This window comes from Nycticebus coucang, chromosome 8 (genome assembly GCF_027406575.1).
Source record: "Nycticebus coucang isolate mNycCou1 chromosome 8, mNycCou1.pri, whole genome shotgun sequence".
NCBI lineage: Eukaryota > Metazoa > Chordata > Mammalia > Primates > Lorisidae > Nycticebus > Nycticebus coucang.
In genome coordinates, this window is record NC_069787.1 from 119,005,792 (window position 1) to 119,032,849 (window position 27,058).

A 27,058-nucleotide genomic window follows, 5' to 3' on the forward strand; every position below is an offset into this window, starting at 1 on the left:
AAAAAGCTTCTGCACAGCCAAGAACACAGTAAGTAAAGCAAGAAAACAGCCCTCGGAATGGGAGAAGATATTTGCAGGTTATGTCTCTGACCAAGGTTTAATAACCAGAATCCACAGAGCACTCAAATGCATTAGCAAGAATAGAACAAGGGATCCCATCACAGGCTGGGCAAGGGATTTGAAGAGAAACTTCTCTGAAGAAGACAGGCGTGTGGCCTTCAGACATATGAAAAAATGCTCATCATCTTTAATCATCAGAGAAATGCAAATCAAAACTACTTTGAGATACCATCTGACTCCAGTGAGACTAGCCTATATCACAAAATCCCAAGACCAGAGATGTTGGCGCGGATGTGGAGAAAAGGGAACATTTTTGCACTGCTGGTGGGAATGCAAATTAATACATTCCTTTTGGAAAGAGTTATGGAGAACACTTAGAGATCTAAAAATAGATCTGCCATTCAATCCTGTAATCCCTCTACAGGGCATATACCCAGAAGACAAAAAGCACATAATAACAAAGATATTTGTACCAGAATGTTTATTGCAGCTCAATTCATAATTGCTAAGTCATGGAAGAAGCCCAAGTGCCCATAGATCCACGAATGGATTAATAAATTTTGGTACATGTACACCATGGAATATTATGCAGCCTTAAAGAAAGATGGAGACTTTACCTCTTTCATGTTTACATGGATGGAGCTGGAACATATTCTTCTTAGTAAAGTATCTCAAGAATGGAAGGAAAAGTACCCAATGTACTCAGCCCTACTATTGAAACTTGAAACTAATTTAGGGTTTTTCACATGAAAGCTATAACCCAGTTACAACCTAAGAATAGGGGGAAGGGGGAAAGGGAGGGGAGGGAGGAGGGAGGTGGGTAGAGGGAAGGAGATTGGTGGGATTACACCAGGGTTGCATCTTACAAGGGTATATGTGAAACTTGGTAAACGATCTGTAAAGCTAGTGAATGATGTCCCATGATCATATCAATGTACACAGCTATGATTTAATAAAAAATAAAATAAAATAAAATAAAAATACTACAAGACATGTCTAATAGAGGGATTTCAGTTTGTGTACTGGAAGGATTCAATGTCAAACTTCTCATTTGCCTGCCCTGTGGAATCTGCAGACAGGGATTTTTAGAGGTGCTGAACTCTGATTATCAGTGAGGCATGGGTAAGGTACAGAAGGGCCCCCTCTGTGGAGAGTAGAAGTAGAGAACAGTGAGCAAAAGACTCTGGCATTCAGTGACAGAATGCTATGAAGAAGGGACCTTCCCACAGTGGAGAGGAAACATCAGAGATGCCGCTTCCAATCGAGGCTATAGTCTATGGTTCTGAAAAAGTAAGTAATTTGCCCATCCATAAAATGAGTAAGCTCCCTTTTCTTCTCAGGCGAGTAATGTCTGCTCCCAAGACCCAGAGGGCTGCTGCCCGACTGGAGGAAGATGATAGTAGAGGCTGCAGCGAAGTCCAGGGTGTAGGTTATGAGGACAGTAAGGACTGTATCCGAGAGTCACTTCCCCTGCCAGAAGGTCCACTTTAGAAGGTTCTCCATCTGTGCCTTGTATTTTCTGTGAAGAACATTTTCCTGTGGCTGAACAAGACAAACTTCTAAAGCACATGGTTATTGAGCCTAAGTTTGTCATAGCTGATGTCAGGTTGGTTGCTGATTTCCAAAGGTACATTTTATATCGGAAGAAAAGGTTCACTGAACAACCCATCACAGATTTCTGTAGTGTGATAAGAATCAATTCCACAGCTCCATTTGAAGAACAAGAAAATTATTTTTTGTTATGTGATGTTTTACCAGAAGATAGAATTCTTAGAGAGGAGCCTCAGAAACAGAAACGGAAAGAAATTCTAGAACAGAAGCAGCAAGAACAAAATGATACCAATTTTCATGGCATTTGTATGTTTTGCAATGGAGAATTCCTTGGAAACAGATCTGTTCTTTTGAACCACATGACCAGAGAACAAGCTTTCAACATTGGATTGCCAGACAACATTGTAAATTGCAATGAATTTCTGTGTGTGTTACAGAAAAAGCTTGACACTTTGCAGTGTTTGTACTGTGAGAAAACCCTTAGGGACAAAAATACACTTAAAGATCACATGAGGAAAAAACAGCATCATAGGATCAATCCTAAGAACAGAGAATATGACCGATTTTATGTCATCAATTACTTGGAACTTGGAAAATGATGGGAAGAAGTTCAACTGGAAGATGATCGGGAGTTGCTAGACCATCAGGAAGAAGACTGGTCTGATTGGGAAGAACACTCTGCCTCTGCTGTCTGCTTATTTTGTGAAAAGCATGCAGAAGCAATCAAAAAATTGTATGTCCACATGGAGGATGCACACGAATTTGATCTTCTCAAAATAAAATCAGAACTTGGATTAAATTTCTATCAGCAAGTGAAACTGGTCAATTTCATTCAAGGCAAGTTCACCAGTGTAGATGTTATGGCTGCCACATGAAGTTCAAATCCAAAGCAAACTTAAGGACTCACATGCAAGAAACTAAACATACTTCACTGCTTCCTGAGAGAAAGACATGAGATCAACTTGAGTCTTATTTTCCAACCTATGAAACCAACACTCGCCTGTGTACCCTATCTGGCAGTGAAAGTGACCTGACATCTCAGGAACAAAATGAAAACGTTCCCATCATCAGTGAAGATACATCTAAACTTCATGCTCTGAAACAAAGCAGTATTTTGAACCAGTTGCTAGTACGAGAGTGCTTTAAAAAGTAGAAACTACTATAGAAGCAATGTAGTTTTCGTGTTTTTCTCTTATGCGACAGACATGAAAGAATCGTTTATCAAATTAAAAGGTCAACAAAGGATTAGTCCTTGGTGAAATAAACTTTTCAAAAATGAACGTTGTTTTCAAAAACTAAAACAGAAAATAAAACGAAGACTCTTTGAAAAAAAAAATATGAGTAAGATAGACTTCATAACTTTATTGTTAAATTGTACAGCCCTGGCAGTAGATGTGAAAACAATTAAAGAAGGGAAAGATCAATTTCAGGACTAACATTATTTTTGGCAGGTAACTTTATTTTTTAGCCCATCTAACCACTCTATTACCACCTCTGATGGTCACTTTTATGAATACCATTTCATTAGGTAAGATATATCAAAAAATCTAATTTTGTTGTTGCTGAAAATATAACACTCAGTATAAAAATACTCTTCAGACAAATAAAATAGAATGAAATATTGACGTGTAGTGCTTTGTATTTTCAGAAAAATGCACTAAGATAGCTAAAATTTGGTACAATATTTTTATCTCAATATTTGGTAGATTCATTTAGGAAAATTTCGTTTATAAAGGTGATTGTACGTCAGGGTCTGCCTAATTCATAACATAGTTGTGCACAGCGTCCCATATCATTATCAGTAGTGTCCAGTTCGGACAGTAAGAAATACATCTACCAGTATATACACATACAATTTTGAGCAACTGAATTTTGTGAACATTCAACATAAGGGACTTGTTTGCTGCTGTTATAATCAGTCTTCAAATTAATTCAAATTCAACCTGGGAACTCTTAGCATTCATGCTAAATATCAATCTATTTTTTTATCTTTCTGTTGTTCGCTGGAGGTAGAAGGTTTTCTATGTTCACATTAGCAACTGCGGTAATCAAAATTAGGGATTATTTTCTCTCGGGTCATTTATAAAAGGAAATCCTTCGAGGTGAACAATCACTCTTGATTTCTCCAGGGTACGAATCACAGAAGCCAGTAATAACAAGCATTCTCCTATTGTTACATTTTAATATTAGTCTGAATAAAATACCTGATACATAAAGCACTCAGAAACACAAACACAGTCTATGGATGTCTGGTCTTTTGTCATGGGGAAGTTCATAATACCCCACAACTCAAAGTAAAAAGAAAAAAAAAATGGCTACATTGCCCTCAATTGGAGCCTGACATGGATCTCCCAAATGACTTCCTCTATAATGGTTATTAAACAAAAAGATTTTAATTTTGTTTTAGAAGGGTGATCACCTCCTTTTTTGTTTAAAAATTGAAAACATGTTTAATACTTCTTTGATGTTCACTGTTTTCTTCCTGTGGTATTAATTCACTATGGTCTTTAAGGATGGGCAACTAAATCAACTTAGGACCACCAAAAGTTAGTAATAGCAACTCAAAAATGAGGCCAAACTAGTGTTACACAAAATAAAAGTTTCCGTCACCGTTGTGTTTTGCTCCACTGACTCTCATGGATTGCTCTGCAGGATACCTGCAACTTCCCCTTCACAGACTCTTGGTTGCTCTGTTTTGGAAACATAGGTTAGTTATGTTATCAGGAGCCTGGCATATTGGTCAGAAAAGGCAGTTGTGTCTAGATTATATCACTGAATTACATTAATTTAATTTAACAAAAATCTAGAGGGGGCAGGGTGTGGTGGCTCATGCCTGTAATCATAGCAGTCTGGGAGGCCAAGGCGAGAGTGGATTGCTTGAGCTCACGAGTTCGAGACCAGCCTGAGCAAAAAGTGAGACCCTGTCTCTACTAAAAATAGAAAAACTGAGGCAAAAGGATCACTTGAGCCCATGAGTTGGAGATTGCTGTGAGCTATGATACCACCACACTCTACCCAGCTTGAGACTCTGTTTAAAATAAAAACAAAAAGGAGGGAGGGGAATTATCAGCCACAAATGAACCCATGAGGGAAGCTGTGGGTCCAGAGTTATAAAAGGACTTAGGTTCCTTTCTTCACTGCCTCCAGAATCAGTAGATACAAAAGCAGGATCGTATACAAAAAGCAAGAAGGAGTCTGAGATGTTTATAGTTAATTAGGCAGCTAATGGTAGATTGTATTATTTTGAAGCAAATTTCATGTAACTTTTTTTCCCCTGTAAACATTTCTGTCCATAGCTCTGAAAAAAATGACTCTTGTAAATCTAAGCACAATTTCATAATTATACCCTTAAAATGGTAGTAATTTGTTATTTCTATCAAATTTTCCAATTGGTTCATCAAAACTTTAAATTCTCAGGTTTGTTTTTTTTTTAAATCCAAATAAATATAAATAATTGCAATATGTCTTATAAGTCTCTTTTCTCTTCTTTCTTCTTTAATTTTTAATTTTTTATTAAATCATGCCTGTGTACATTAATGCGATCATGGTGCACCATACACTGGTTTTATAGACCGTTTGACACATTTTCATCACACAGGTTAACATAGCCTTCCTGGCATTTTCTTATTTATTGTGTTAAGACATTTATAGTCTACATTTACTAAGTTTCACATATACCCTTGGGAAACCCTTGGTATATGGGTATATACCCATATACCTGCATCGCAGGTGTAATCCCACCAATCACCCTCCCTCTGCCCATCCTCCCTCCCCTCCCTCTCTCCCTTCCCCCTATTCTTAGGTTATAACTGGGTTATAGATTTCATGTGAAAACGATAAATTAGTTTCATAGTAGGGCTGAGTACATTGGATACTTTTTCTTCCATTCTTGAGATACTTTACTAAGAAGAATATGTTTCAGCTCCATCCATGTAAACATGAAAGAGGTAAAGTCTCCATCTTTCTTTAAGGCTGCATAATATTCCATGGTGTACATATACCACAGTTTATTAATCCATTCGTGGATCAATGGGCACTTGGGCTTTTTCCATGACGTAGCAATTATGAATTGGGCTGCAATAAACATTCTGATACAAATATCTTTGTTATAACGAGATTTTTGGAACTCTGGGTATATACCTAGTAGAGGAATTATAGGATTGAATGGCAGATATACTTTTAGATCTCTAAGTGTTCTCCAAACACCTCTCCAAAAGGAATGTGTTAATTTGCATTCCCACCAGCAGTGTAGAAGTGTTCCTTTTTCTCCACATCCACACCAACATCTCTGGGCTTGGAATATTGTGATATGGGCTAACCTTACTGGAGTTAGAGGATATCTCAAAGTAGTTTTGATTTGCATTTCTTTGATGATTAAAGATGATGAGCATTTTTTCATATGTCTGTAGGCTATGCACTTGTCTTCTTCAGAGCAGTTTCTCTTCAAGTCCCTTGCCCAGCCTGTGATGGGATCACTTGTTCTTTTCTTGCTTATACATTTGAGTTCTCTGTGGATTTTGGTTATTAAACCTTTGTCAGAGACATAACCTGCCAATATCTACTCTCATTTTGAGGGCTGTTTGCTTGCTTTACTTACTATGTTCTTGGCTGTGCAAAAGCTTTTTAGTTTGATCAGGTCCCAGTAGTGTATTTTTGAAGTTGCTTCAATTGCCCAGGGGGTCCACCTCATAAAATATTTGCCCAGACCAATTTCTTCAAGGGTTTTCCCAGCCCTCTCTTCTAGTATTTTTATAGTTTCATGTCTTAAGTTTAAATCTTTAATCCAGTGACAGTCTATCTTAGTTAATGGTGAAAGGTGTGGGTCCAGTTTCAGTCTTCTACAGGTCACCAGCCAGTTCACCCAGCACCGTTTGTTAAATAGGAAATCATTTCCCCACTGAATGTTTTTAATTGGCTTGTCAATGATCAAATAATGGTAAGTAGCTAAATTCATCTCTTGGTTCTCTATTCTGTTCCAGACATCTACTTCTCTGTTTTTGTGCCGGTACCATGCTGTTTTGATCACTATCTATTTATAGTATAGTCTGAGGTCTGGTTGTGTGATTCCTCCTGCTTTGTTTTTATTTCTGAGTAATGTCTTGGCTATTCGAGGTTTTTTCTGATTCCATATAAAACGAAGTATAGTTTTTTCAAGATCTTTAAAGTATGACAGTGGAGCTTTAATAGGGATTGCATTAAAATTGTATATTGCTTTGAGTAGTATGGACATTTTAACAATGTTGATTCTTCCCAGCCATGAGCATGGTATGTTTCTCCATTTGTTAACATTTTCAGCCATTTCTTTTCTTAGAGTTTCATAGTTCTTTTTATAGAGATCTTTCACGTCCTTTGTTAGATGAACTCCCACATATTTCATCTTCTTTGGCACTACTGTGAATGGAATAGAGTCCTTAACTGTTTTTTCAGCTTGAATATTGTTGGTATATATAAAGGCTACCGATTTATGAATGTTGATTTTGTAACCTGAGATGCTGCTCTATTCCTTGATCATTTCTAAGAGTTTTGTAGTAGAATCCCTGGTGTTTTCCATATATACAATCGTATCATCTGCGAAGAGCGAAAGTTTGCTGTCTTCTGACCCTATATGGATACCCTTGATCACCTTTTCTTCCCTAATTGTGGTGGCTAAAACTTCCATTACAATGTTAAAGAGCAGTGGACACAATGGGCAGCCTTATCTAGTTCCTGATCTGAGTGGAAATGATTTCAATTTAACTCCATTCAATACGATATTGGCTGTGGGTTTGCTGTAGATGGCCTCTATCAGTTTAAGAAATGTCCCTTCTATACTGATTTTCTTAAGTGTTCTGATCATGAAGGGATGCTGGATATTATCAAAAGCTTTTTCTGCATCAATTGAGGGAATCATATGGTCTTTGTTTTTTAATTTGTTTATGTGCTGAATTATACTTATAGATTTACGGATATTGAACCAGCCTTAAGACCCTGGAATAAAACCGACTTGGTCATGATGTATAATTTGTTTGATGTGTTGCTGGATTCTGTTTGTTAGGATCTTGTTGAGTATTTTTGCATCTATATTCATTAGTGATATTGGTCTATAATTTTCTTTTCTTTTTGGGTCTTTTCCTCGTTTGGGGTTCAGGGTGATGTTTGCTTCATAGAACGTGTTGGGTAGTCTTCCTTCTTTTTCTACCTTTTGGAACAGGTTGAGTAATATAGGTACTAATTCCTCTTTAAAGGTTTGGTAGAATTCTGACGTGAAGCCATCTGGTCCCAGGCTTTTCTTTTTACGGAGATTTTGTATGGTTGCTGCTATTTCAGAACTTGATATAGGCCTGTTCAACATTTCCACTTGATTCTGGCTAATTCATGGAAGGTGACATGCTTCCAAGTATTGGTCAATTTCCTTCAGATTTTCATATTTCTGAGAATAAAGTTTCTTGTAATAGTCATTAAGGATTTTTTGAATTTCTGAGGAATCTGTTGTTATTTCATCTTTGTCATTTCTGATTGATGAGATTAGAGATTTTTCTCTTTTTTCCTGGTTACGTTAGCCAAAGGTCTATCTATTTTATTGACCTTTTCAAAAAACCAACTATTTGATTTATTAATCTGTTGTATAATTCTTTTGTTTTCAATTTCATTTAATTCTGCTCTAATTTTGGTTATTTCTTTTCTTGTACTGGGTTTGGGGTTGGAATGTCCTTCCTTTTCCACTTACTTGATATTACCCATTAAGTTGTTAACTTCCTCTCTTTTTTTTTTGTAGAGACAGAGTCTCACTGTACCGCCCTCGGGTAGAGTGCGTGGCATCACATGGCTCACAGCAACCTCCAACTCCTGGGCTTAAGCGATTCTCTTGCCTCAGCCTCCAGAGTAGCTGGGACTACAGGCACCTGCCACAACGCCCGGCTATTTTTTGGTTGCAGTTTGGCCGGGGCTGAGGTTTGAACCCACCACCCTCGGCATATGGGGCCGGTGCCCCACTCACTGAGCCACAGGCGCCGCCCTAACTTCCTCTCTTTTTATTCTCTTGAGGAAGGCTTGCAGTGCTATAAATTTCCCTCTTAGGACTGCCTTTGCAGTATTCCAGAGGTTCTGATAATTCTTGTCTTCATTGTCATTTTGTTGCAAATATTTGGCAATTTCCTTCTTAATCTCATCTATGACCCAGCTGTCATTCAGCATAAGGTTATTTACGTTCCATGTTTTTGTGTCAGTATGCAGATTCCCGTTGTTACTGAGTTCAACTTTTATTCCATGGTGGTCCGAGAATATGCAAGGCATAATTTATATTTTTTTAAATTTACTGACATTAGACTTGTGACCTAAGATGTAATTGATTTTGAAGTATGTTCTGTGGGCTGATGAGAAGTATGTGTATTCAATTTTGGGGGGATGAAATGTTCTGTAGATGTCTGCTAAATCCAAATGTTGGATGGTTAGGTTTAAATCTAAAATTTCTTGGCTCAGTTTCTTCTTGGAAGATCTATTCAACACTGCCAAAGGAGTGTTAAAATCTCTGACTATTATGGAGCTGGAGGAAATCAAGTCGCTCATGTCTGTTAGAGTTTCTCTTACACATTGAGGCACATTCTGGCTGGGTGCATAAATATTGATAATTGAAATCTCATCATATTAGGTATTACCCTTAACAGATATGAAGTGACCATTCTTATCCTTCCTTACTTTTGTTGGTTTAAAGCCTATTGTATCTGCAAGTGGAATGGCAACACCTGCTTTTTTCTGATTACCATTTGCCTGAAATATGGATGACTATCCTTTCACCTTGAGTCTATATTTATCTTTTAAGGTAAGATGTGACTCTTGTATGCAGCAAATATCTGGCCTGAGTTTTTGTATCCAGTCAGCTAACCTGTGCCTCTTTAGAGGACAGTTTAAGCTGTTCACATTAATGGAGAATATTGATAAGCCTGTTAAAATTTTGGTTATCAAGTTTTTCGTAAGTCCAGTAAACATTTTTAGTCCTTTCACCACTGTGGAAGTTGGAGTTTGATCAAAAGTTTCTGAGTGAGTTTACTTTTGTGGTAGAGGATTGGGTTGGTCATTATGGAGGATAGGTCTGAGAATATCCTGAAGAGCTGATTTGGTTATGGCAAATTTCTTCAACATATGAATGTCCTTAAAGTATTTAATTTCTCCATCATAAATGAAACTCAGTTTAGCTGGATACAGGATCCGGGGTTGAAAGATATTTTGGTTTAGGAGATTAAAAGTCAATGACCACTCCCTTCTGGCTTGAAAAGTTTCAGCAGAGAGATCTGCAGTCATTCTAATATTCTTCCCCTTGTAGGTAATGGCTTTCTTTCATCTGGCTGCTTTCAGAAAATTCTCCTTCATATTAACTTTAGTGAAGTTAATTATGATATGCCTAGGGGATATCTTATTTGGATTGAGTCATGCTGGGGTTCTGAAACTGTCTGCAGTCAGAATTTCAGAATCTCTTGGCATTTCTGGAAAATTCTCTTTCATAATTTCATGGAGAAGGGCCTCTGTGCCTTGCGAGGCCACTTCATCACTTTCAGGGATTCCAGAGAGGCGGATATTAGCCTTCTTCGAATTATCCCAGAGCTCTCCGAGAGAATGATCTGTTTTTTCTCTCCATTTCTCTTCCTCTTTGAGAGTTTGGGAGCGTTCAAAAGCTTTGTCTTCAATGTCAGAAATCCTTTCTTCTGCTTGCTCCACTCTGTTACTGAGGGCTTCTACTGCATTTATTATATCTTTGAGGGCTGGAAATTCTTGCTTCGGTGCGTCATAATCTTTGGTGGTTTTGTCTTTAAATTCATTAAATTCTTGAGACAACTTTTGAATTTCTCCTCGAATTTCTAATTCTGACTTTTGAATTGTTCCTCGAATTTTTAATTCCAAATTTTCCTCCATTCTATTAATCTTGTTTGCAATCCAAATTCTGAATTCAATTTCTGACATCTTGGCCAGCTGTTTATGAATAGGATCTTCAGTTACATCTGCCATATCATTCCTTGGGGGGGTCGATCTATTCTGGTTATTCACGTTATCAGAGATTTTCCACTGATTCCACCCCATGATTATGTTACACCATTTGATTTTTCCCCTGGAGCTTTGTCGAGGACCTGTACAGTGCGATGGCCTAAGAAACTGGAGACCTGTTTGGTGTAGTGGGGCTAAGTGGTTCTGTCTTGCTTTTAGCTGGTCTCTGTCTGACCCTAGTGAAATAGTTACTCTGGGTTGAAGTCTCAGCTTTGGAGAAATACCAGCAATTAAGTCACCCCGCCCCCCACAGGCAACTATTGGAAAAGGAAAATCAAATTTTCATACAACCACACGCCCAAGGCACCACTTGAATAGTCCTCGGCTATTGGCTTAGTTCAAAAGGTGCAAATCAATTGTCTCAGTCAGCACTTGTCTCAGGTGGGAGAGTTTAAAAGGTCTCTGGCAATTGGATCGCAGGGGCTGGTGACAACTCAGATATAACTTGCTCCAGTGCTCCCTGAAGTCAGGAGGACCCACCCAGCAAATAGATTAGTATGGAAATTTTGATGCCTCCTTCCGTACCTTGCACCTCTCTCACACCCAGTTACTGATAGCCCCACAGGGCTGTGACCCAGTTGCCTCTAGTGAACAGATACTCCAGGGGTTTGCACCTGCCTGATTCTCAAGAAAATCTGTATCTGCTCAGCCAGGCCGCTGCACTCTGCCTCTATCCAGCAGAGGGAGGTGAGGCCTGACAACCTCAGGGGCTTGATGGAGGCTGGGGGGGTGTTCACTCAGTTCCAGCCCCACTCCTGATTGATGTTACTGACAGAACAGAACAGAACAACTTTGCAGTAATTTGTTTCTGTCCCTGCTAAATTCCCCTGCAGAAGAGAAGCTGTTTTGAGTTCCCAGAACCTGCACCTCAGGCCCTGTCTTTGCTCCTGCAGGTTTATATTCAGTTAGCTGTCAGTTCTAGCCTCTTGCCTTCCTTTGTCTATAGGCTGATGATCCCCTGAGGACTGTGTGTGTCTTAGGCTCAGTAAAGCGGTCCTCTGGGTCAGTCCTGCCCTGGGAATTTTCTGGCTCTGCACGTGCATTTTCTAGTCCCCACGCTCCACCCAGGCTGGTACCACTTCTGGCAAACCCTTTACTCATGGGGCTTGCGTTTCCATCCCAGATCTGTTCTGCAGTGGTTGCCACCTGAAAAGATACCCGGCCTCCTCTGATTGCCCAGGGATACCAGGGGTGTGGCTTTGGAATATCCACGAATGAGCCCTATTGTTGCCAAAAGACGGCTGCTGCTATGCGCCTTGGGGCACCGCCTCTCCAGTTTGGTTCCTTCTCAGCTGACCGTCCTCTCCTCACTCCCAGCTGCAGAATCAGCACTGACCAGCTGCAGTCTAGGCCCTGTCCACACCCCTCGAGAAATCACCCAAGAATCTGGACTGCTGGGGGACAGGCCTCCAGACCTCAGAGTGAGAGTGGAGAGGAGTGCTGAGTGCTCAGAATTGCAGGTAGAGAATATGTACAGTTTTATACAGTTTTATGCCTGGCAGGAGAATGCCGTGGCACCCTAGTAGGGGAGGTAGGTCCAGTTTTTAGAGGGTCTTTACCATGGAGTGTAGTGGGAGGATCTTTGAACTCTGCTCATTTGTTTGTGGGGCACTTCCAGCTGTTCTCATGTGGGAGGGGACTCCTGTCCTCTTGGTGATAGATTTTGTACCTTTTGTTTGTATCCTTGGGGTCACAGCTCACCTCAGAGGGGTTGATGTACGTTCTTCAGTCTACTCTCTTGGTGTAGCTCTAATCCACCAGGTTACTTGCTAAATTTCTGTCCTTTAACTCTCCTTCTGGACGGGAGCCTCTGTGGAAAGCTGGCTTCAGTCAGCCATCTTGTCTTTGCCTCCTCTCTTTTTTCATCTCTTTTTTCTTTCATTTCTCCTTCTTTCATTTCTCTTTTTCCATTTCTTGCAAATTACTGATTAAAAGAAAATTTACCAAATTATATAGAGAATCCTACCATTTGAATTTTGTTAATTCCATTGTGATGTAATTGATGTGCTCTTCAACTCCTAGCCTAGTTAAAATTTATGTAAGAAAAATGGATAAATGCTTGTTTTGTCCCTTTGTTTGTTTATCTGTTTATCACTGGGTACTGGGAATTGATCCCCAAATTATTCATTTTCAGTTCTGGGTCTTTCTAAAACATGTTCAAATACTTTGTAACTTATACTAATTTTTTTATCCATCATTTGGATTTCATAATGAGTGACTTTCCAGAGAGTAACTATGGAAGGCATCTGGAAGAGTAAAGTTTAAGGGAAAGGATAGAATTATTCTAAAATAAAATAATTCCTCATATTGGGACATATAATAAGTGAACAGTAAAGGATTCCTGTTGACAACATCTGTCTATATTTTTTCATCATTTACAATAAGATACTAAGGCCACACCCAGTAGCAGTCTGGATAGAATGCCGAAAAAGAGTGTGTTTTTCACAGAAACATTAGCTATTTAACTTTGGTGAACCTTTTCTAGATCTTATTTTATAAAATATGACCACCTTAATTAATGAATTACTGTTTTCTTCTGACAATTTCTTTCTAATACATACATATACATGATACAGCCCTTCAAAGGGTTGAAATAGGGATTTAAATGTACACAATTAGTATTATAATGTTCATTATAGGTTATGGATAATGACAGTGATATCATTAGTACAACTTTAAACATATAATTGGAAAGAACTTACTTCATCTTAGCAATGTTAATCAATGAAACTAAACTGATATTATGCCATTCTTTTCCTATTCCTGTTTCATTTGAAGAAATTACTGGATCATATACCAAAAGATCAGGTCTTTTCTTTTTTTTTTTTTTTTTTGAGACAGGTGTCACTTTATCGCCCTTGGTAGAGTCTTGGTGTCACAGCTGACATCAATCTCAAACTCTTGGGCTCAATTGACTCTCTTGCCTCAGCCTCCTGAGTAGCTGGGTGTTACAGACACCTGCCACAACACTCAGCTATTTTCAGAGCTGGAGACTCACTCTTGCTCAGGCTGATCTCAAACTCCCAAAGTCAAATGATCCATCCACCTCAGTCTCCCAGAGTGCAAGGATTACAGGTGTGAGCCACTGCATCTGGCCCCTGCATTCAGGTCTTGATATTGACTTATTTCGTGACTTTAATTCTGACACTTTAGAAGACAATTAGATCCTGTGATCTTCCCTGAGTCTTGAAGATTATCTTTTCAAGGACATTTGTACAGTGAAAAGCCTTAAAAGTTAGAGATAGGGTCTACCCACACAGCATATTAAAGGTATATTTACTGTCTAGTGTAATAAAAATAACACATTATGCTGGCCAAAATTGAGTGAGTTGCTTTTGCAAACCATTATAAAATATTAGGGTTCCCTAAGCTTCCAGCTTCTCAGCTATGATATAACACATTACTTCAGTGGAACAAGGGGGATGTTGGCTAAAGAGGAAACTCAAGTTTCAAGATGTGTTGTGAGTAATGATTTGTTTTATTTCTAAGAGACTTGTGTGACTTCTGCTAGTTTTTTTTCACTTGTCTTTTTTTTTTTAATTTATTATGAAAGCTGTAACCCAGTTATAACTTCTGCTTTCTAATGCTGTGGTGAGTTAACTTGCTAGCTCGTAAGCTGAATACAATCCTCAAAATTAGACCATTGGCTTATGAGTTTGTGCAAATTTATTTTTTAGCTCTGGTTCAATGCAGAGAAAAAAGAGTATTGATTTGTGTCCTCCAGAATCACAAACTTTTGAAGCTGAAAATGTCTAAGCAAGTGGTGCAGGCACTGTTCCTCCAGCCCACATGAGATTCAGTAAAGTCTGACTTTGGCTAAGTCTATGACTGGCTAGGAAAGATGAATAGTTTGGAATGCGACTGCAGAGAGCAAGCAATGTGAGAGCATGTTTGTGTCTTGTTTCATCTGAGAGGAAAAGACTGGACACTGTGCTTTGGGAAGACAAGAGCATGTAGACATTAATAACCTCCATAGAATGTAATCTGATCCCAGGGAGACCACCATAGACATTTTCATGAAACACCACCGAGGTGTAGTAATGCAAGCAGAGCTGCTCATATCCACAGGGAGAAACCATAAAACAGGACGGTGATGACAAGATTTCTTTCCACTTCTGCACAGCACTTCTCTGTTCTTGGAAATGTGAAAACTCAGTCTGGTGCACTTTAGTATTGTCTGGAGTAGCAACTGAAGACTATCATAGCAATAGCAGATACCACCGTGCTCAGTGGGAGATGGTACATTCCCAGGGAACACAGCAGTTCCCAGAGTCAGCCTGGTGGGAGACAGTGGACATCACTTGTAGAGCCAGCATGGAGGCATACGCAAAGCAACACCATCTTCTGGAAACATTTGACAGGCAATTCCCAGGGCACTGAGTTACTACTTGAGCAAGTTGTGGCAACATTAAAGCAATTTTGGTCATTATCAAGAATGTGACCTTATTTGTACCCATGGTTGGTGAGGCATGAAGAAACTCAAGTTAAACTATAAATAGAGTGAAATATAGCTGAGTGTTGTAACAGACCTTAGTGTTATGGAAACAGAAAATATTTGAGCTAGATCTTGAGGGATGAATAGTCTTTTGCTAAGTAACTAATAAAATAAAAAGAATCCTTTACAGAGAAAACTATTGCAAAATTCTAAACACTGGATTATATATTTCAAGTTGAGTTTTGATTTGCAAGAGCCAAATAATCAACATTTTCAAGACCGAATTTTAAGTACCCAACTACAGTTAAAACAAATAGGATGAAAAGAAAAGTGTTACCCACTAAAACCTGAATTTCTCACCTCGATAAATCAGGAACAGCGATAGAGTTTCATGCTTTGCAAACTCATATTTCCTTAATAAAATAAATGCTTAGTTATATCTTTATTATTAGAGTCTATCCTCATAGCATGGCATGTACATTGATTCTGTGCATAGTTGCCAGAAAGTTTAATCTTTCCTTTTCCCCCCAAATGTTATAACATACCATAATATTTTATTTTTCAATTAGTGTTTAGCCAATCAATTAAAAATCAAATGAAACACGTACAAAATTAAGGATATATTTTCTCACCTATAAATTATTTACATCTATTTTCAGCTTCCAATCCTCAATCAAGGCCAGGGACAACAGTGTGAAGGAATGAATAGTTGAGGTTCCTCATGTTTTGGCAGATGTATGAAAACAATGGGAAAAACATCTCTAAACAAACCAGGTATTGTGTTTGATGAGAAATAAGGTGTGAATAAAATTATTTGGCTGGTTTTCATGGCTCATCCTCAAATTTTTATCTCACAGTAATTAAAAACTCAAAGTGCAATCTGGCCTAGAGAAGAGCGGCATTGTCCAGTTTGGCAAATTCTAAAAAAGTTTCCTATTAATTTTTTAACTCTTTTTGATCATTTATATGATGTTTTGTAGTCTTTTCATTTGTTTAATATAAACTATCACAAGCATTATTGGGCAATATGATAAATTATAACTTAAATTGCATTATTAAAAATTGTCCTTTCTATGTTAAATCACCCTGTTCCATTCAAATTAAGCATTTTATTTTTTTTTAAGTGTCATGGCTTTTAAAATGACCGATACAAAATATTCAACAGCATAAATGTTTGTCTTCGGAGTGAGACTGGTGATCTATCATGCTCAGCTTTCCACCTGTGACACGGACACCTGTAGCTGTTTGCAGACTACTGCTGTTGCTTTCATCCACAATTCAAGGTAACACATGTGTGCAACACTATCTCCATCCCCCTGCTCTTCCTACCATGTAGCCTTGGGAATCCTCTCATTAATAGATGAGGTCTACGTTTATTTCTCTTAAATCTGGGCAGGCTTGCAAGTACAGAGGAAACAATGTTATATGACTTCTGTGGCTAGATTTTTTTTTAAAGGCTATGATGCCTTCTACCTGTTTCTGTTGAGATGCTCCCTCCTGTAATGCAGTTACCACACTGTGAGGAAGTCCAAGCACATGAGAGGTCCAGCTGAGCTTCCATCCTTCAGCACCAACAACCAATCCTGGGAGTGAAGGAGCCTTCAGGTGATTTTGATCTTTTGACATTCAAGTCACCTTCAGACCTTGAGACTTCCTAGGTGAAAACCCAGGCATACAGCAAAGTCATCTCCATTGAACCTTGTAAAGTTCCTGACCCACAGCAAACATAAGCATGATAAAAGGGCTATTGTTTACATCACTAAATTTGGTATTGTTGGTTCTGCAACATGAGCAATACATTGTCACTCACATCCTGTCCCTCATGACCAAATGATGTACGAATCTTTGGCTTGTGTGATATATACTAAAATACAGTTTTCTTTAATTAAACCTAAACTGTCTTTCACAGCCGTAATTAAATTGTCAATACTCTTACGTAAGAATGTTCCAAGCAGAAAGAACTACAAGTGCAGAAACCCTGATGGAGAAACAAGACTGCAAGTTTGAAGAGTTGAAAATGGGCCAGAGAGAAAGGGAGATTGGTAAAGGCGTGAGAGTGAGCACTCACCACGCTGTCCTGCATGCCAGAGGGAGAAGTTTGGATTTTTGTTCTAAGAATTCTAGAAGGTTTAAGGCAGTGTTCTCAGGGGCTCTGATTCACACTTGGTAAGATCATTACAGCGTGGAGAATGACCTGTGGTCTTCAGTAGAAGCAGCACTGAGCAAATGCGGGATTGTGGATAAGAGAAGACAGAGCTTGGTAAAGGGTGGTCGCGGCAGACCTGGAGCAAAGCAGACATATTTGTGGTACATTGTGGATAGAAGGATTATAAGAATAGGACATATTTTTTACACAGCTATGATTTAATAAAAAGAAAAAGAATAGGACATATTTTTTGAGTGGATTTGAGGAAAAAAAATGAATTCAGGATCATACTTAGATGTGTGCCTGAATAACTGAATAGAAGAAATAGTAACCAAACTGGGAAATCTTTATTGCAGGGGAAAGAGATTTGAGGTAGGTGTAATTGAGAGTTAAGTTTGAGGTATTTTTGGCAATTCTGCTTTTAAATCCTAATGAAAACAACCAGGTAAACAGACTCGAAGCATTACAGTATAAGCTAATGGATTGATCTTATCAGAGTCCAGCCCATAAAAATTAAGAAAATATACATTTTTTTTTTTTTGAGACACAGTCTCACTATGTCACCCTTGGTAGAGTACAGTGGGATCACAGCTCACAGCAACGTCAAACTCTTGGGCTTAAGTGATTCTTTTGCCTCAGCCTCCCAAGTAGCTGGGACTATAGGCGCCCACTACAATGCCCGGCTATTTTGTTGTTGCAGTTGTCATTGTTGAGCTGGCCTGGGCTGGGTTTGAACCTGCCAGCCCGGGTGTATATTGCCAGCTCCATAACCACTGTGACAGGTGCTGAGCCAAGAAAATATATTTCCTATGTAGTAATTATTTTAGGATCAACTGCAGTTTCCCAGGTAGACTGTATTTCTCAATCAGTGCCTCTCTCTAAGATACATTGGCTTAATGACTAGACCAAATTAATTCAAAGTGATACTGTTATTTCAGTATTTTTATTTGTTTCATGCTCCAGTTCTTCATCAATTGTATTTCCTTTCCCTCTATCACACAGTAAAAGAGTGAAGCATAAGATGTCCAGTGTACAATAACCTTAGGGAAAACATTACAAATAAGAATATGTCAAGGCTGATCAACCATCATAAGCTTCTGGCAGATTTGTGTGGAGAAGGAATGTTTGAAGCTGCTAAGGTCAGAAATTCTGGCCACATGATAAAATTATGGATAGTGAGATGCTATTTTTCACTATCTATGAACAGAATATGGGTAACTCGTAAACAGGAGGCTCTCCTCTGAAGAATTTTATGCCCAGCATTCTCTCATCAGAAAATAAACATTTGGAATTGTGCCTTTAAAAATGCTAAAATCTTCCATTTGTGGAAAGTTGAGTGTAGTATTTGGCAATATTTACCCTTAAAAGGGAAAAAAATCTATACATATAGTTCTCATGCTATTTAAGAAATAAACAAACGAGGGGTGGAGAAAGGAAGAGCAGAGAGAGGGAAGGAGGGAGAGGGCTGGGGCCTTGGGGTGTGCCACACCTTTGGGGGGCAAGACAGGATTGCAAGAGAGACTTTGCCTAACACATGCAATCAGTGTAACCTGGTTTCTTGTACCCTCAATGAATCCCCAGCAATAAAAAAAGAAAAGAAAAGAAATAAACAAACAAAAATTAATGATACTGCTATGATTCAATTGAACATTGCTTTCTCTTTCTACAAACACAACCTCCACATTCTGTCTGAGAGAAGGCCGTCTGAGGCTGCCCCTTCCTCACATTCTTCAGCTGTCATGTAAGAGAAAGAATTCACTCTTAATTTACAGGTAGGCACTCAGTGCCCCGGATAGGATAGATTTTCCTACCATGGATTAGAACTGGTGTGGATAGTTAGCTGGTTTACACATCCGAACACGTGGTTACAATGTTTATTGCTTTTAAACAAACCAGTTGTTTCCACCTGGCTATATGTGTTTGGTGTGTGTGTGTGTGAGTGTGTATGCAAGAAAACAAAATTGGTAATTTTTTTTTAGACATCAAGTACAGCATGACCACATTGCTGTAGAGGAGTCACAGGCGTTTTTCTCCAGCCCAGCCTGTCTCACCACCTTTGTTTACATACGGAGCTCCTCCACTAGACGGTAAGTTGTTGAGGCAGGAACTCCATCTGCCTTGGAGTTTCGCTTTGTTCAGCATCTAGCACATACTGAGACCTAAACGCTTGTCAGGTTGAACACAATCGCCTCTTCTGACTGTCGTTTTTTTCTCTCCTTTCCATCCCTTCACACATCTGCCCCTGCTAGCTTCTCTTTGTTAATTATTTATCCCCATTTTTAGGCAAGATCCTTCTTGTTCTGTTGAAACTGTTTACATCTCGCGAAAGTGAACAATAATCATTTGTTTGCTTAGTTCAGGCGTCCTCAAACTTTTTAAACAGGGGGCCAGTTCACTGTCCCTCAGGCCGTTGGAGGGCCAGACTATAGTTTTTTTTAAAAAAAACTATGAACAAAGTCCTGTGCACACTGCACATATCTTATTTTGAAGTAAAAAACAAAATGGAAACAAATACAATTCACACTGCTTCATGTGGCCCGCGGGCCGCAGTTTGAGGACGCCTGGCTTAGTTCAATAGCTTCTTACTATTCTTCATCCTGTTTGACCTCTTTGCAATATTTAGTGGAGTTATCCACACCTCATATTTGAAATTCCTTTTTCCTTTTTGGCGTTTATCAACCTTTTTCACACATCTCTCCCTCTTTGTGCTTCCATTACAATTCGTGGTTGCCAAACTTCTGTTCTCAGGCCTATTCCTTTCTTTCTACCGGCTCTTCCTGAGCATCTGCATTCACGCCTAAGCCTTCAGCTCCCAAATCTGTATCAACGAGGCCTAAATCTACACTTACGTGTTCATATTATTTTCTGAATATTTATCTTTGCATAGTGAACATCTCAATTCAGATCTGGTTTAAGACCAATTTTGTTTAGAAACCCAACAACAGGCCGGGCATGGTGGCTCACGCCTGTAATTCTAGCACTCTAGAGGGGAGGTGGAGGCAGGTGGATTGCTTGAGCTCAGGAGGCTGAGCAAGAGCAAAACCCTGTCTCCACTCAAAATAGAAAAACTAGCCAGGTGTCCTGGGGTGTGGGGTGCTGTAGTCACAGCTGCTCGAAAGGCTGAGGCAAGAGGATCACTTGAGCTCAAGAGTTGAGGTTACTGTGAGCTATGACACCACAGCACTCTACTAAGGGCAATAAAGTGAGACTCTGTCTCAAAAAAAAAAAAAAGAAAGAAAAAACCAACAACAGCAACAGAAATGGACTCTAGCTAGCTTAGGCAAAATCAAAGGGAGCAAGGGAGACTCAATGGGGTGATTACTGGAGAATATGAGGGAGCCTAAGGGATAGAATGTGTGGCCACCAGAAAAGGCTAACTTCCTGACAGAAATCAGGCAATATTCTCTTTCGTCCCTCCCTGTCTTCCTCTCTCAGTATCTGCTTATGCCTCATCTCACATTGGCAACGAGCTTCTTGTACTCTTCGGCACACATGCAGGATGTCACAATCACTAGTCCCACGTTTACATAACCTCAGTTTCAGACATTCTACTTTTTTCTCTCTGTTTCACTTTAATGGTCTGAGGCAGTGACTCCCACTGGATCCTGGAAAGACATGACGCCCACCTCATCCATTCTGGACACAGGAAAGGATCCATTGTACAAATGGCAGCTACTTCAAAATTAGAGGAAATGAGAAGAGAGATGTTAAAGAAGAGGAGGTGGTAAGGAGATAAGATTTGCTTGACTAGACTAAAAAACAGGTTTTCATTAACATTACAATGTCCCATAGGTACCTGAATGCCATGTCCCAAACTCATCAATGCCCCCTTATTCAGCCCCACTCCTGAAAGAGACAGGGAGAGACCTCCAGAGTCCTTCAGTAAGGGATAATCCTGCCCAGTTGCTAGAGCTAGAAATCACTGTATTGCCTTTGACTCTATCCTAACCACTTAGATCCAAGCATTTTCCCATCTGCCAGTTTTGATACTGAACTGCCTCACAGCGCCATGGTCCCCAAGGCCCGTTGTCACTGGCTGCCTCGCTCACAATATCCTCCTCACCGTTTATCATTTGTTTTTTCAACTTTGTCTATACTGGGCCACCCCACTACTCCTTTATTTGAAAAACATTGCAGCCTGGACAATAAAACCCAAATGGCTCCACTTTGGTCAAGACTCTCCTCATCCAGAAAAATCACACTACCATCCATAGACATCCATTACTCCAGCTCATGAGATGGATTACTCTTACATCCCCCAAGGATTTGCATATGTCCATTTGTATTAAAAGCTGTAAGGGCCTTACTCCCTTTTTACTTAGCAAAATCATTTTCAACCTCCTGGTCTTACCTCAGGACCCAATCCAAACCTCCTCGTGAGAAGGCTGGCTTGACACTTCATATCACCAAGGGGAATTAATCTTACCCACCTAACCTGAACTCAGTACAAAACTTTTAGCACCTCTCAGTTTTTCTACTTTTTGTTATTCATTTTCTATCTTAGCATCTTTTCCATCTGATACATTTTATATATCCCTCTTTCATTAGAACCTCACACAGGGTGTGGTACAGAGAATGAATATATAAATATTCATGAATTAAAACTATGAATATTTTTATTATTGACCATGGGTTTTTAATGGGTGCCCTTTTTATATACATTTTTAAATTGTGCGGAATCTATTTTCAGTGGGTTGTCTTATCAAAAATTATTCAACTTAAAATTGTTGAGTTCTTCCTTTATGATCTGTAACATTGCTAAAATAGCACCACCACCAGGCAATTTCCTCTGTGGGGCTGAGAATGGCCTATAAACAAATGATGGTAATACAAGTCAGATTATAAATACTACAAGTACAAGAAAATGCTTTTAGGAGAAAAGAGAAAGAAACGATTAATTTTGCTTGGAGACTAACATTGTAAATAAAACCTCCTAAGGCAGATGGGGACAACGTCTCAAATGGCACCCAAAATGGTCAACTAAATGAACACTGTTTTTAAAAATTCCGTGTAAGTGTGGTACACAGTGTACAAATTCTGTCCTCTCACTACTAAATTATCTCACTAATTTACAACTACAGTCATGATTTATAACACCTATAAAAAAACAGTCTAAGACAACAATTCTCAAGTACACAAACACTCACACATACAAGATTGCCAAAGTTGGTAATTCCATTGGCTGAACCTTGAGCCCTACAACTGAGTTACAGGAGAAGATTAAGATATGGTTTTGCAAATGTATTTTTTATTTGTATGTATTCATGGGGTATGAGGGGAATTTTGCCACATTGATGTATTGCACTGTGGTGAAGTCAGACCCTTCAGCCCATATATCACCAGAGCAATGCACGCTGTACCCACCAAAAAACCTCCATCATTCACCCCTCCCACTACCTCCACCTCTCCAAGCCTCCATTGTTTATTATTTGACACCCTGCTTCCATGTGTATTTAGCTTCCACTTATAACTGAGAACATGTGGTATTTTTCTTTCTATATCTGAGTTGTTTTACTTAAGATAATGTCCTTCAGTTTCATTCATGTTGCTATAAAAGGCATGATTTTACTGTTTTTTATGGATGAATAGTAGCCCATTATTTACATATCTTCTTTATACAATCCTCTGTTGATGAATACTTAGGCTGATTCCATATATTTGCTGTTGTGAATAGTACCACAGTAAGCATATAAGTGCAGGTATCTTGTTTATGTATTGATTGCTTTTCCTTTAAACAGATACTCTGTAATGGGATTGCTGGAACGTCTAGTTGTTCTATTTTTAGTTGTTTGAGAAAACTCCACACTGTTATCCATAGAGGTTTCACTAATTTACATTCCTATCAACAGTGTATAGGAGTTCCCCTTTCTGCACATCCTCACCAACACCTGTTATCTTTTATCTTTTTAATAATAGCCATGCTGACTAGTGACCCCATTGCAATTTTAATTTGCATTTCTCTGATGATTACTGATGTTGAACATTTTTCATATGATTTTTGGCCATTTGTGTATCTTCTTTTGAAAAATGTCTATCTGGGTTCTTAGTCCACTTTTAAAGGGTTTTTTTTGTTGTTGTTGTTGTAGAGTTTTTTGAGTTCCCTGTAAATTCTGGATATTAGTCCCCTGTCAGATGTATAGTTTGCAAATATTTTCTTCCTTTGTACGGGTTTTCTGTTTACACTGTTGATTATTATTTTTTTTTTTTTGCAGTGCAGAAATTTTGTAGATTAAGTCTTACTTGCCTGTTTTTGTTTTTGTTGTCTATGCTTTTGAAGTCTTAGTCATGAATCCTCTGCCTAGACCATATGTTAAAGTAAGGATTTTCTAAGACTTAACTATGGGTATCGGATTGCCTATATGAAGCAGTAGTCAAATACCAAGCCGCAACAAGCCAAAAGTGTTTGTTCCTCACTTAGCCTTCCAATCCCAGGCATCATGTATTTGAGAGTAAGCTTAAAAGCAAGCCTTTGGAAAATAGAACACGAGTCATTCCCAATTAAGCACACTCATTCCTGAGAGCAAAACTACAACAAATGATCAAAGAATTTGAGAGAACAAAGTCCAATGTGAAATGACTTTTGTTTTTATCACTTCATTGCTTTTGTCCTCATCTCTCTCATTAAGAATTGGCATTAAGTGCTTTCTGGGATTTGATCAGAAAGCACAAAGGTTTAGATCTGCTGTAAGAGCACTGGCCTTGCAGCTTCCTTGGGTTTGGTAGCAGCTCTTGGAATGAACAGTGATTCTAAGGAAAATCTAGTGGGACTTTGCTCTATGTCCCCTAAAGCTCAAATGTTGAATTCTAGCCCCCAAGGAGATGATATTAAGAGGCATAGCCCTTTACGGAGGTGATTAGGCTCCGCCTTCATGAATAGGTCCTTGTGTGCCTATAAAATAGGCCCGAAGGAGTGGGTTTGTTTCCACACTGTGTGGGGACAAAAGAAGAAGCCACCATCTGAGAGTCACACAGCAGACACTGAATCCACTGGCACCTTGATCTTGAACTTTCCAGACTCCAGAATGTTGAGAAATCAGTTTCTAAATTTGCCACCTTTAAAGAAGACTCAAGTGCTAGTAAGCTGCAGGGAAGGTTATATTTTATTGTATGTTTTGTTATTTATTTAATTCATCTAGTAAATTATGCTTCAGAAAACAGACAGAATGACATTTTCACAATTGTCCCCTCAAAGTCAAGTTAGTTGGCTAGACTTGGAAAGTCTTTAAAATTTTGCTTTAAAAGAAAAAAAACAGTACATCTTTTCAGAATGTTATAATTAGCTACCAAAATATATAATTCCATTAGGTTGATTTTGCTATCAAACATTTGGTAGATGACATTTTGATTTCTTATTCAAATTCTTCATTGTTGGGCTCTATTATTTTCACTGGTATTATTTTGAAAATGCATTTTCAGTTCATACATAATGAATGAGTGACTAATAATATACAGATACAGTCCTGAGTGGCTTCGGTCTTGATTATTCATGACATCTATTTCTTATTCATCTGGCAGGGTAAAGAGCTCTGGGGAACAAGATGACCTTTTTATACCTGACCAGTGTGAGATGAAAAGGCACTTTATATAAGTAATCTCTCTTTTTCTCAGAATACTATCAAGGATCATCCCAGATTCATGCTTGCTATTCAGACAATACACATCAGTACAGCAGAGGGGCCAGCATCCATTTTCATTGGTCAGTGTTCTTGTAAATAGTTACAATAATCTGGATGGAAATACATATATGAGTTACATATCTCACTTCATATTGTATCTTTTCATTCTTTTAAATAACCTCATTATTATGTGCACTAAGAGCTTTGGCTTTCTCTGCCTGCTCCTCAGTTTCCACCCCCAGAGCACCACCCATCCTATCATTCTGATGCTGCGTGCTTTCCACATCAATTCCCAGCAACAGCTTCACCTGTCATTTATATATATATATATTTTTTTTGTTTGTAGAGACAGAGTCTCACTGTACCGCCCTCGGGTAGAGTGCCGTGGCGTCACACAGCTCACAGCAACCTCTTAACTCTTGGGCTTACGCGATTCTCTTGCCTCAGCCTCCCGAGCAGCTGGGACTACAGGCGCCCGCCACAACGCCCGGCTATTTTTTGGTTGCAGTTTGGCCGGGGCTGGGTTTGAACCCGCCACCCTCGGCATATGGGGCTGGCGTCCTACTCACTGAGCCACAGGCGCCGCCCTATATTTTTACTTAATCTATTCAAAGTCTCAACGTATTTTATCATATGTCATAACATTTTAAAAACTATACATTTTCCGCCTTCAGGGAAGATCAAAGTCACAGTAAACTGTAGGGAAGGTGTTATGTTTTCTTATTTATTCAGTCAACAAATGTTGAGCCTCTCCACTCAGCCAGGAACAACTAGAAATGTGATGGCAAATTGGAAGAAAGACTGGAGTCTATCAGTTTGGTGATGGTAGAATGTCTGGGCATTGAGTCAACCCGTCTTCTCTGATAAGATCTCTATTTGGCCCATTTTGGGAAACCAGGAGATGTTGAATATAACCCCGCCAAGTTGAATATGTGTTTTCCATCTCCTTTGTGCCTCTTCGTAAGGTGTTAAGTCTGAGAGAAGCCTGTTGTGTCCGTTTCTTAGGACAACACTCCATCTGATATTGGCTCTTACTTAGGTCCATACCATTCTGTAACTCATTGATAAAAAGAATCTGAATTCTCACAGAAAAAAAAAATCAATATTATCTCTATTTTACAGATGAAGTCATTCATAACCTAGAGACTTGGTAACTTTCCAAGGGTTATACATCTATCAACAGCAGACCTGATGTCCTTATCCTGGTTTCCTCAGGGACTTGAATAGAATGAGTTCAGAATTAACATTCAAAAGATTATTTTTTGTTCACATTACTTAAGCTATGATATTAAACTAATGGCGATATCCTTTTCATTGTTAATGTAAGTTTTCACCAATTTGCTGTAATTTATCCCACTGCTAAGACTGCGTGGCTATTATGCTTTAATTTTAAAGGGGTTGACATTTACTTTCTATGTACATATCATAATACATCTTATTTAGATGTGATAAAGTTAGTATACATCTGTCATGGTACTCAGAGAAGATAAAATGAAATGAAAACTAGCAAACTAAAAATTCTGCATCTTACAACCCCCAAATGCTAAGTTTAATAATTCATATTTTAAACAATCAAAACAAAAACCACCCCGCTCAAATATTTTATAATCCTGAAGAACTGGTATTTTAAAACTCAGAGGACATTTCAGGGTAAATACTGGTTCTAATTGCTTTTCTTATAATATCTACTTTTGTTTCATTAATGGTTTACCATCCTTGCTCCAGAAAATGTAGTACTTGGTGTTACATTAACAAACAGTAGAAGAATTTGTTTCAACAACCTTTTATTATTGTCAAAACATAATTAACCATACCCTATTAATTCTTATATATAAACATAATAGAAAGGACAACTAATGACATCTCAGAAGAACAAATAATTCAAAACTGAACCTAATAATTTATTGGTGTACATAGTCTAACTGCAAGAGAAATTGCATCTAGTGCTTGTTTAAAAATATTAGTGTTTGGGTTGTAGAAAAAGATCATTAAATGAAAGGGTTTCCATGAGCATTTAATATTGTTTGGACTCTGTTTTTTAGCCAGTGTGATTTAGATGGCCAGTGGGAGAGAAATCACAGGTTAGGGTAACCTAATATAACACACCATATACTCTCCAACCTGGTCTTCCAGGTTCATTATAATCTGACTCCAGTTTCCCTGTGGCCTTGACACCGGGACTTTTCCCTCCCTGTTTGCCACCCCACGGCTTTTTGCCTTGTGGATTCTCCTGGG

General features: G+C 38.7%; 1 pseudogene; it reads left to right on the forward strand.

The window, feature by feature from the left end:
- The first annotated feature begins 1,407 nt into the window (after window positions 1–1,407).
- LOC128591432 (zinc finger protein 277-like) lies at window positions 1,408–2,764 on the forward strand (annotated as a pseudogene).
- Window positions 2,765–27,058: the final 24,294 nt, after the last annotated feature.